Genomic DNA, 12,813 nt, shown 5'->3' on the forward strand with positions numbered 1-12,813 from the left:
AGGGGGGGTAGTAAAATGCATAGCAAATAAAATGTCTTCGAAAAAAACTGCAAGTGGAGTCGGACATTCTCAAATACGAATAAAAAAGAGATGCATACAGAAGCAAATATTTTTCGAATATGAACTATTTCTATCAACTGATAGCAAGCTCAGTGGTAGGAAGCCCGAACTTTGTCACAATTGAGATTCTCTACCTCTACTGTCCTGACATATATGTCAAGACAGTTGAGGTATACTCTCAGCCCGCGCACGACGCCACGGTGATGTGTTTCACTGCTTATTTTGGTTTGGATGAGGGACACCTGCATCTCGGCATCAGTCAACACTTCGTTTTTTGAGCTCAAGCTCCTTCAAGACGGCGGCAGCATGCTTCCTTTCCCGTCCATTCCTCAATGCGTCGGCCCTTTTTGTTCTTGTCCTCCTTCCGTCACTCGTTCGCCCCACGGACCATTTGAAGCATCTTCTTAGTCAGTTGCACAGTCCAGGTCCGATTTTTCAAACTCCCTAGGGTGAGGTGAAATGAACTTTATTTGGTCCTGGAGAGCACCGATCGGACACCCCCCCGAAGGGGGGTCCACCGCGGTTGCTGGCCGCGCCCACGCCGGTACTAGAAGACCGTGGCTCTCCGCCCGTTCGCAGGCCTCCTGGATTGCCGAGAGCTGGACTGAGAGTTCGTCGCTTTTAAGGGCATCCTGCTCTGTGCTGAACTTGGCGATAGGTAACGCCGGGCAATGCCAGAGCATGTGAGCGAGTGTGCACTTTTCCGCCCCGCAGCTAGGGCATCCTAGATCTATGCCTTCAGCAAAGTGACTAAACGTGCTACGACACGAGAACGAACTACTACCTGCAGCATCCGGAGAGCCGAGGACTGCGGTCTAGTGAGCTTGGATTGCGGAAGGAGGTACCTCCGTCTTCACAGTTCATAGTGAGACGTAACTTCGTGAAAAGGTTCTAAGTGGATCCCTGAAGCTCTCCGCGAACCCGCCCGGACCGCCGCGGCACGTGATTTCTCGCGCATGGTTATGGGCAAGTTCGTTGACGTTGGGAACTGACGGATGAACCCTTGAGCCCATGTGGGCCGGAAACCAGGTAATTGTGTGAAAGCCTACTATACCCCCAGAACTGAGGATAACGGCAGCCTCCCTGGAGACCACCCCCGAGGCGACGGACGGCAGCCCTGGAGTCAGTGAATATATCTGGACGCGAAGGGTCCTTCATCGCTAGAGCTATCGCTACCTGCTCTGCTACGGAGGCAGACACCTTCCCAACGGAAGCTGAGTGAGTACGCGTCCGCGGTGATCAACCACGGCCGCAAAGCTATCGGAGTGGCCATACTGTGCCGCATCAACGAAATCCACCTTTCCCGGGGATCCAGCTGCGAAGTCAAGCAGTGAGCTGGCGCGTGCCTTTCGCCGGCCATCATTGTACTGCGGATGGACGTTACCCGGGAAGGGTTTCACCTCGTAGGTATCCTTCATTTTCTTTGTCAAAAAGACCTTCTGTTCCGGACTGCCCGTATAATGGCAGCCCAGCGACTGTAGGAAACGCTGCCCAGGCTTGGTGGAGGAGAGTCGCGCGACGTGAACTAGCTTCTGTGCCTCAATCACATCCTATCGAGGGTTGTGCATGCCCAGGCTCATGAGCCTGTCCGTGCCGGTACTCATGGGGAGTACCAGCACCCTTTTGATATTTTTCCGCATTAAAGTGGCGAGTTTATCTTCTTCGCGTTTAGACCAATGCAGTGCCGATGCGACGTAATTAATATGGCTTATGAGGAACGCGTGGTAGAGCCGAAGGAGGTTGCTCTCCCTCAGCCCTCCCCTGCGGTTTGAGACCGTTAAAATCAGCCTAAGCATGTTCTCCGTTTTGGAGGTGATGCGCGCCAAAACCTTCGAGTTCTGCCGTTGGACCCAAGAAGCAAGCCAAGCACCCTAATACAGTTGACTCTGGGAATCGACAGCCCGTCCCTTGTGGTTAGCGTAATGTGTACCTGATCTAGCGGCGAGGAGGGCCTCCTCCCGGGCCGAACCGGTCTGTAGAGAAGCAACTCCGATTCGGAGGGGGGGAGTCGAAGCCCCGTACCCTCCAGAAAACTTTCGGTGATAGACAATGCCGACTGGAGCGCTTCCTCCACCTCAGCATCCGAACCTCCCATGCAGACAGTAATGTCGTCCACATATCATCATCATCAACCTGGCTATGCCCACTGCAGGGCAAAGGCCTCTCCCATACTTCTCCAACTGCCCCGGTCATGTGCTAATTGTGGCCATGTTGTTCCTGCAAACTTCTTAATCTCATCCGCCCACCTAACTTTCCGCTGCCCCCTGCTACGCTTCCCTTCTCTTGGAATCCAGTCCGTAACCTTTAATGACCATCGGTAATCTTCCCTCCTCATTACATGTCCTGCCCATGCCCAATTCTTTTTCTTGATTTCAACTAAGATGTCATTAACTCGCGCTTGTTCCCTCACCCAATCTGCTCTTTTCTTATCCCTTAACGTTACACCCATCCTTCTTCTTTCCATAGCTCGCTGCGTCGTCCTCAATTTAAGTAGAACCGTTTTCGTAAGCCTCCAGGTTTCTGCCCCGTAGGTGAGTACTTGTAAGACACAGCTCTTATACCCTTTTCCCTTGGGCCGCCGTTCCTGCGACCCGGTCGACGGAGTGGAAAGGGGGGGGGGGGTAAGCATTATAGTGCCCTGGTCGTTCGAACGCTTAGGGCCCGAAAGCGTTAGGTTCACCCAAATAGACGCTAAATAATGGTTTGGCTTGGCTCCGTATATTATTTTTAAATAGGTGGCGCTAAAGCGATGTACGCGATGAGAACCTTGAATCGGTGCTTCCGTTCTGCCCGTGCAGTCTTCGCCTGTGCCCGTGACTGTGGAGAAGTGATTGTAGCTGTTTGATGTCGTTAAATGTGAGAGCTTGTGGCGAAGTGATTGAGTATGGCCGTAGTAGTTCTACCCATGTAGTGTTTTGCGGACTTCACCTGTGACTGATCGTGTTGCCCAATAGCTTTGTGGAAAGTGACGTAGTTTGTGTGGATGTCATCGCAGCGTTTGCCAGCTCCTGGGTGGCCCCTGTGCCAGTTATTGATGGCGTTGCCCCGTAGCTTTGTGGAAGTTGATGTACCTTGTGTGGATTTCGTTGCCACTTATGACTGCCTTAATTATAGGTGGTCACGCTGCCTTTTGAAGCGCGTACGAGCGCGAGAAACTTCACCGATTTTTGTGTAAACAACGTGACGTCTCGACATGTTAGCTAGAAAATCAACCAGCAGCAAGCCAAGTCTGTATTTTGTGGTTTTGCGAGCTTATGCTCATGCGAGCAGCAGAAAGACAAAAGGTCCGTTACATAATGTCAGTTCCATATAATCAGCTTTGGCCCAATACAGTCATGATATGCGGTGAAGCATACGTAATGTATTGCGGTAAAGTATATGAAAAAGTAGGCAGGAACCACTGCGTTACTGGGGCGCTTTTTTGTGTATTATGGTCATGGCCGTGCACGAACAACGAAAAATCACGGTCGATGCGCATGGCACAAACCTTGCCAATGCTTCAATTGAAAAAGAAAACGAATTGGAGTGGGTGATGCCAAAAACAAAGCCTTGACTTTTGTATTATCAAAGCAGTTCCGAGAATAGTCAATCATATTCCAAGCTCCTGCGTTATTTATGATTGCTTAAAGTATGTGCATATATTGTCCACCAGCCTTAGCACCAATTCTAATGTACTTTAATGATGTAAGTTTAATAACACGTGGCAAATATATAATTTGTGCTGTATGGTGTTGTGCTGTTTATAAGCTGCTGCTTTCATGTGGTAATGTGTACATTGGCTGGAAGAGTTGATGCATCCTCCTTATAGAACTCAGTGAAAGGTGAACCACCTGTCAAGCCATCATTGTTCTTGCGGTTGTACATCAAAATTCGCAAACATGGGGATAGTTATGATATAGAAAGAGTAGCTGAGGTTTAACATATCCACATGCATGCACAGGAGTGCGGGAGTCGACCATCTATCTCTCTAACTCAGGTTGAATGTGCATACTTGAGTAACGTGTAACACTTGTTTGGTGTCAGGTTTCTTTTATTGTTAGCCTAGTTTGTGTTTTTTCTCCCATTTGTAGGCTTTAGTGTGTGTTGCTGTGTATGTATATGATTGCTTCCAGAGTGGCTTTCTTGTTGCTAATAAATTTAGAGAAGGCAGCGTTCTTCATTTTGTGCATCAGACAGCAAGTGAGCATGTTTCAAAGGATGTTTGATTTTGTTACCATAAGCAGCAAAAAGGCATAAGCATATAGACTGCTTGCTGGAGGTACTCTTTATAGCATTAAGGATATTATCATGCTGATAACTCTGTGCACAATAATTAGAAAGATCACATCATGTCTGATATGTCTTCTTGCCACCATGAAATCTTGTCAGATGCATAACACGGGACATACACCACAGATCTTGGCCAGCCATTCTCATTTGTGGTCTTGACCTCCTACCATTGAGCAGACTGGTCCAAGAGACAAAACATGCAACTTTTATCTGATTAAATGTAGTGCATGTTGCACAAAATTAGATGTCAAGTGTTATTGTTGACACAGATACATATCTGTGAGCCTCATAAACTAATGTCAAAGAAAGAGAGTAATACCCATGAAATGCACTCTTGGTAGGATGGCAGGACCATTCTCTTGCAGAGTTAAATAACAACCATGCAGCAGTATCATGATATCAAGCTGAACAATAATTCACTCCAAGAATAGGTTTCTTCATGCACATTGCACTGATAGTCTTGAAATACAATACCCATTGCTAACAGAAGGCCTTCCAAATTATGCATGACAGGAGGGCATAATTTAGGAAGCAAGAATGAAAACGGAGCCGGTTAACTATGAAAGTTGTGAATGCAAATCTGGAGAAGTTAGAAAAATGAACCAAATGGAATAGTTTAAAAGTAAGTGGTTTAGAGACAAAAGGCCATTTTATTCGATGCCAGAAAAGCAAGCAGAGGTTGAAATGCTTTCCACATACATACCTTCAAGGTGCATGTACAGGGTCTGTCCTGAGAGTAATGTCAGTAAGGCGATTAAAAATCATTTATTGAATTTGTTGTTACAAAAAGTTTAAAAATCTTCAAAATACTCTCCTTTTGCGTCAATACATCGGCTCCAGTGAGACTTCCAGCTCTCAAATGCGTTGCGGTAGTACTCCTCCGGAATGGCCTTTAATGCTGTGGTGCTAGCTGCTTTGATCACGTCCACTGTCCCAAAATGATGGCCTTTCAGGGGTGTTTTGAGGCATGGAAACATAAACAAGTCGGGGGGGGGGGGAGCCAAGCCTGGGCTGTACGGAGGCTGGGGGATCGTTGGCACCCCTGCTTTAACCAGGTGGTCGGTGACGATGAAGGCACTGTGGGCCAGCACATTATCGTGGTGCAACTTCCAGTTGTGTGAAATGTCCGGCCGGATATGTTGAACCCTGCGTTTCAGTCTTTCGAGGACGTCCACATAAAATTTGGAGTTCACAGTGGTTCCAGGTTCTTCAAACTCATGATGAACCAGTCCGTGGATGTAAAAAAAAAAAAAAGAAACGATGAGCATGATCTCGATCTTTGATTTGTTCATCCTGGCTTTCTTCTGGGGAGGGGACGAGTGTGTGTGCCACTCAGATGATTGCCTTTTGGTCTCCAGGTCATATTCAAATACCCAAGTCTCGTGTTCTGTAATGACGTTGTCCAAACATTTTCGCTCACGTTTGCACATGTTGAGATTTACTTGGCACGCTTCCCTGCGGCGTGACTTTTCGTTGTCAGTGAGCACTTTTGGAACCATTTTTGTTCACGCCTTCCGCATGCCGATATCGTTTGTAACAATTTCATGAACTTGAGTTTTCGGAACGTTTAACATGTCGGCCATTAAACGAACACTTAATCGTTGGTCTGAGTTCAACAGTTCCCTCGCTCGTGTCACATTGTGAGTCGTAGTGGTCGTGGATGGCCATCCAGCGCAGTCCTTGTCGTCGCCCTCTTCTCGGCCTTCCAAAAGGCCTTGTGCCACCGAAACACTTGCCAATCTGACAGGGCATGTTCTTTATAAGCAGTCTTGAGCATAGTAACAGTTTCCGCAGCGGTATTGCCAAGTTTCACACAAAACTTGATCGCAAATCTTTGTTCTAATGAGCGCTGCATTTTCACTTGCACAAGAATAAAAAACAGCTCTCACGGACAGGCCCGTCCAACACTCTCCGATGTTCGGAGCACACTGAGTGACGGACCGCCGCTTAGCTGGATTCCGTCACTACTAGTTTCAACCAGTTAGACCGCTCTGACATACAGTCACATCACAATAAACTTACTGACATTACTTTCAGGACAGACCCTTTTTAGATATAGATGTTGGGAACCTGGATGGAGGTGAGGGACATGTACAGTAAAAACAAGATGTATAAGGTCAAAAATTAATTCTCTTAGTCAGAAATTGGTCAGTGGTGTCTGGCTTCTCTTGTACCCTGGCCCTGGATGGTGAATACAAAGTATATATATATATATATATATATATATATATATATATATATATATATATATATATATATATATATATATATATATATATATATATATATATATATATAATTGTGTACAATCAAGCATAGAATCATTGCCTTCTACCTGTGCTAACGTATGGGGCAGAAACTTGGAGGTTTCTTGGAGACAAAAAAGGACATTGTGTTGTCATGTTGGAAAGCACTTTTCCGGAGGAGGGTGTGTCAGCCACTGACATAAATTTTAATGAAATTTATACCAATATAGCTGACATAAAATGTTGAGCTGTCACGAAGTTGAATCAGTTTAGTTTGACAACAGTCTCAAATGATGTTAAGGTGGAAAAAGGTCTTCTTTTATGCGCCTTCTCCAGTGCAAAACACACAAGCTTAGGGAATCCATTTCAGAACCATTGTGTCGGAATATAAATCATGGCTTCATGTTTCAGAATTTCTGCAGACACACCTTGACAGGCTGGGAATCAACAACCAATTCCTTGCTGCCAGCTCTCAGACTGTTGTACACTTCCTGCAGGAGCATAATCTGGGAAAATGGGCAGGCTTTAGTATAGATGCAGAAGATCTATACAATTCTTTGCCGCAGGTGCGTCTCTTGCAGTTTGTTAAGGACTGCATACACAATCAAACAGGTTAGGGAATTTGCTGAAAGGTGCAAAATTCTTATTGCAAACTTTCTGGAGCTTCTTGATTTCTATTTAAGGTCAATTTTGGTCTAGTGGGAAGGTAAAATATGTGTCCAGAATACTGGCATCTGCATAGGTTCTGGTGTTGCACCAGTGCTCAGTAATATTTTAAGTTATGTTGACCAGAAAATAATCAAAACCTGAGTGGGCTTGCTCTTAAAATTTTCAGATACGTGGATGATTATTTGTTTTTCATGAGCAAATGATAACTTTCGCAGAGCTGTCATCGAAGTACTGAAGCTATTTAGAGAACAATAGCAAGGTTTCAACTTCACTTTAGAAGTTCCAGAAAAAATATGTGCTGCAACTTCTTATATCAGGCTTACTTTTATGTGAGATCACGTATGCTGGGGATATCAGTCGAGAACTTCTAAGCCCCTTCTTGATTATAGGTCTAGCCATTCAAAACTTATTAAGTACAGTATTGCCACTCACACAATTAGAGATGCCCCAACCAAGAGCTATCCTCACCTTATCCTTGAAAGTGTAAGGAATCTGGTGACAAGGCTTAATGAGGCAGGTTATTCAGTTTCAGTGGCTTTTTTATCTTGAAACACGTTAATTAAGGAACTTAAGGTGCAACCAGGGTGGAAGAAGCTTAAGGAGCAAGAGCGGAACAAGGTTGCCATTATCCCCTCTATTAATTGTCGCACAGGCAGAAAAAGGTGGCTTGTAAGTTCCAGGAGAGGATTGGGTTTTCATTTAAATATAAGCTGAAGGGAATATGTGAAGCAATAAACAAGCACATTCTTCACAACGGGTGTCTGAGCAGGGAGGACTGAAAAGTGAAATATAGCATACAGTTTGTCTCTTGCGCACGAAATGTTGTTTATTCGATTCCTTTTTCTTGAAGCCTACAAAATATATATCAGTCAGACTGGAAGGTGCTTAAACATTCGACTAAGGAAGTACCATAGTTTCTTTAAGGGTTTTTGCGCATCCACACCTTTCTGTGCATTGCTGCAGCATTGGGCGTCATCCAGTTTTTGAAAGTACTATTCTGCTGTTCACACACGTGTGAAAAGCTCTCACATGAATTAATGGAGGCTTATCACATTAGAAAGAAAAGCTCCCTAAGTGTTAGCCAGCCATCCATTTCGCTGCAAGATAGCGAGGTTGCCGTGTTAGATCTTAAGTAAAGCCACTGAGTTGCATTGTGCCTTAGTAATTGTTTTTTTACATTGATTAATCAGCCGTGACATGTGTGTTGCCGTCAAAACATGTGCATTCGGTGATGTGAAGGTTGTTTTGGTATGTATCTGCATATGCTAGGGGGCCGGGTGTTGGTCACGTGATGTGTGTTATATATTGGTTGTTTTCTTTCAATAAACTTCATTTGATAGTGCTGTATCCTGTCCCGTTCTATTACTTTTGTCGGCATCTGTCATGCAGTAGCTGCCATGAAGCTTCAACAACTTGCCCAATTTTCTATCGTGTTTTCTATCATATGGAGCATTAGAGTTATGGAATGGGTGCCATGGTATGTGTGTGTGTGTGTGTGTGTGTGTGTGTGTGTGTGTGTGTGTGTGTGTGTGTGTGTGTGTGTGTGTGTGTAAAGGTAGAATGGTGGTAAGGTGGGGTGGTAAAAGTAAAATGAAAAGATTTTCACATCATGACTAGTCTTTTTAACACATTTACCTACAAAATTAAACACTCTGTTCTTATTAAGCACCTTGTACATAGGTATTCATATTACTAATAATCTTTCAATGCAAATGCATATCAATTTTTTGAGTAATGCTAATAACTGAACACATGGCTTTTTGTGCTGCAAGTTTTCTTGAACTCCTGCTTCCCTTAAACTTATACTGTATAATATGCTTGTAAGATCAAAACTGGAGTATGCTTCATCAATCCGGGATATACCTACAAAAAACACAACTCTCATATTTAGTTGAAGCCATACAAAACCAACCTGTACATTTTATTGTAGCTGCTTATTCCCATACCGCAAGCATATCAACAATTAAAGGTTGCCTTGATTGGCTAGGCAACAAGAAAGCTTACCTGTTTATTTCACAAATTCTCAATTGAAACATGTTTTTATTACCTCCTTGTAGCTCATTGATATATATGTGTGTGCGTGTGTGTGTTCTGAGGCTGCCTTTTACAGGAATAGTAAAGATTGGTTTGGCAAGTTGGCACCTGTACCTTGAGGTTGTAGTTCATTCTCAATGATATACAAGGAGGTAATAACAGATGTTTCAATTGAGAATTTGTGAATTAAATGGGTAAGTTTTTTTGTTGACAAGCCTGGCCAATCAAGGCAAGCTTTAATTGTTGATATGCTTGCGGTATGGGAATAAGCAGCTACAATAAAATGTACAGGTTGGTTTTGTATGGCTTCAACTAAATATGAGAGTTGTGTTTTTTGTAGGTATATCCCGGATTGATGAAGCATACTCCAGTTTTGATCTTACAAGCATATTATACAGTATAAGTTTAAGGGAAGCAGGAGTCCAAGAAAACTTGCAGCACAAAAAGCCATGTGTTCAGTTATTAGCATTAGTCAAAAAGTTGATATGCATTTACACTGAAAGATCACTAGCAGAAAATCTGATAGGGCAACCTAATAAAAATTATATCAGTTTTTTTTTCTATTGCATTATGAAACGATACAACTGATACACTGATAAAATTACTTTTAGTTCTATTCTGGACGTATCTGTGCTATTCTGCTTGTACAAGTCTACTAGTGTATTCTTTTTATTAGTGTAATAGTGTATTCATATTAGTTTGCCAGATCTATAGTCTATCAGTATCTATGTGTGTTGTATAGGTGTAATGTGCCTCAAGGAGAAGCAAGCTTCCTCATTTGCCCAAAAAATGAGTCAGAAATAATGCATTTATATTATCACGAAAGACAATACATATAAATCAAATATGAAGCCCAGGATTCAGAAAGGAAAGATTGTTGGAACAAATATACACCATACAACAGCTTAAAAAGAATAAAAAATGTGATCACATTTAAAAGAGAAAAGATGTTTACATTGGTTCACAACAAAGTTTAGCCTCTTTAAACAGGAGGTTATTGGCAATCAAGCCACCGAATTGGTTCACACGTACACCACGAAGATTATCAGACTTCACAACCTGGAAAGCTAGTGAATGGAAGTGGTGGGTTCTTCATTATTCATTACCATGCCTTCATAGCTTTTTTGCCGGATAAGTACGTCAGACATACCAGTTTGCTTGTGGAGGGTGTCTATATACTTCTACTAGACACCGTCACTTCAGATGACCATAATGAGATCATCTGATCTTCTCTCGGAGTTTGTTGTGAGAGCACAGTCTTTGAATGGATTGGGTGCAATGGCATACAATGTACACCAAATCCTGCATCTTCCTAAAAGTGCGGCTAAACTAGGACCTCATTGGTCGCATTCTTCATTTGTATTTGAAGGCGGAAATGAACTTCTTGTGAAATTGGTCAGTGGAGCTAATGATGTTCCTTTACAAATATTGGAATGTTATGTACTTGCTTGTAAGTTACAGGCAGCTAAAGCTAGTTTAAATCTTTCACCAGAAGCAGTGAGTTTTTTTGGTGCACAGGAGAGGGGAGCTGATCAGCAGACAGTTTCGTTAGGCACTGGAAAACTGTGCCTGAACTTGGATCAAAGTGAAAAACAGGCTGTAGTCCACAACCGTGGCTGTGACTCAACAAGTGTCACTGAATATTACCGAATGGTCGTCAACCAACAAACATTCCACTCTCTCCACTACACTTGAACTATATAGACTAAAAACAGTGCATTTGTCAGCTTCTCAGGTGCGTTTTCTCTCATTTGTAGAATTCTTACTGGAGCGAATTCTTGTATAATTCTGAAATGCAAGAAACTATTTCCTGTTGAAATTCTCCATGCAAAGCACCTTTCAGTCTGCGTCAGGAGAGGGGAGCCACTAGTTTACGTAACACCCAGCGAAGTTATGCGCCTTTATGTGTTTATAGAAATAGACAACAATATTTTTGAATGGTCAATACGAAACCTTTATGAAAGAGACTAATGCCCGTGCTCAAGACATGGCAACGATGAACAGTATGTCTTCAGCCATGGTACATGAATGTCTGGTTATAACAGGTTATAGCTTTATAAAACAACAGTTGGTAACAGTGCACCACGCTTTATGGCGTTCTGTAATAATCAGCTTTTTGATGTTTGAATATATTAAACAAGCCAGAGCCATCAAAATTCTAGAGTGTTTATTTTTTCTTGCGATAGCTTCTTGTTTTCCTAATGAACCAGCTAGCCCAATTTGCCACTCTTCATTATTGTACTCTTGTTAATTAAGTGCTTGGGGAATTGCATGGTCTGCATGTTGGCAGTAGTGACGCAGCTGCTGATGAACAGTTGCAGTAGCCAAAACATGACAATATTTTACAGGACTTATGCACAGTTTCAGGTCGGTGTCCTTACATGTAGCGAAGGGCCCTACTTAACCACGTGACTGCCTTGAGTAGGTGATCACAGTGAACAAACAGTGCTTCACTAGCAGATGGTGAAGAGGTAAAGCTTCTCAGTCTGTATGCAGAGGCATACATAAAGCAGCTGAATGTTAAGTGAGCAGTTATGCTACTCGATACAACAGCATCATTTTCACACCATGCATCTGTTTTCCTCACTTTTCTCCTTTGACTCAATGTAGCTGGTGCAAGTTTATCCGTTAACTGTGGCGGCATGACTAAGACACTATCTTTTTTCTGAATGAAACAAGCAAACTCTGAAATTTTATTTTAACAGTGTATTACGGTTTGAATCAAAGACTCCAAACACTATATATGAAGCCTGTTCGGATAGTCTTCTTTGCTGCCGCGTGCTGAAGGCTACACAGGATAAACTACTTTTACACATTTCAACGTGCGGTGGTTGAACTAGCACCCAGTGAAGGATTGTGTCTTCTGATATTGCAATATGTTCACTGATGTTTAGCTGTTTTTGTTCATGAATGTGTGGTTTTAAAAATGGTAAATTCATGTTCTTACTTGAATAAATTCTCAGATCTGTACTCACTTTTGCTTAAATAATATTGCTGTATTGTCATGTTCTGATATATTGCTGTAGATCTTGTACCAATAGCGATGCTTGTCCTGTTTCCTTGCTTCCTGTCAGTGTGCCATGCCAGTTTGTTCTTTTTGCTCAAGCTCACTTGTGTTCTGTCACATATCACAACACTTTTGGGATGAATGCAAAAGTGCATAGTCTAGAGAAAATAGCTTCATATGAAGTTGTAATATTATAAAAGCATGTGCCAATTAGACCTGGTGTTCTATACAGCATCTGTGAGCACAAATGGGCATGGTGAAGTTGGTACTTCAGTCTGTGTTCTTCCTCTTATGTGCTTGTTTAAATGTGGCTAAAGTTGCTTGCTTATTCTTTAGATAATGGAGTGTAAAATAAACCCTAGTCATGTTTGTAGTCATGTTGCTTGTGTCTTGTCCTTGTTCCTTTGTGGATGGATGCATTAGCGTTGTTATAATTTTCAAATCAAGTATGCACCAACTAGCCCAGAAAGTAGCTTTAATGAAATCACGTTGGTAGTGTCTAATTTATGGCATTCACAAACTCAGCCT

Source organism: Dermacentor andersoni, chromosome 1 (genome assembly GCF_023375885.2).
Source record: "Dermacentor andersoni chromosome 1, qqDerAnde1_hic_scaffold, whole genome shotgun sequence".
In the NCBI taxonomy this organism is placed as follows: domain Eukaryota; kingdom Metazoa; phylum Arthropoda; class Arachnida; order Ixodida; family Ixodidae; genus Dermacentor; species Dermacentor andersoni.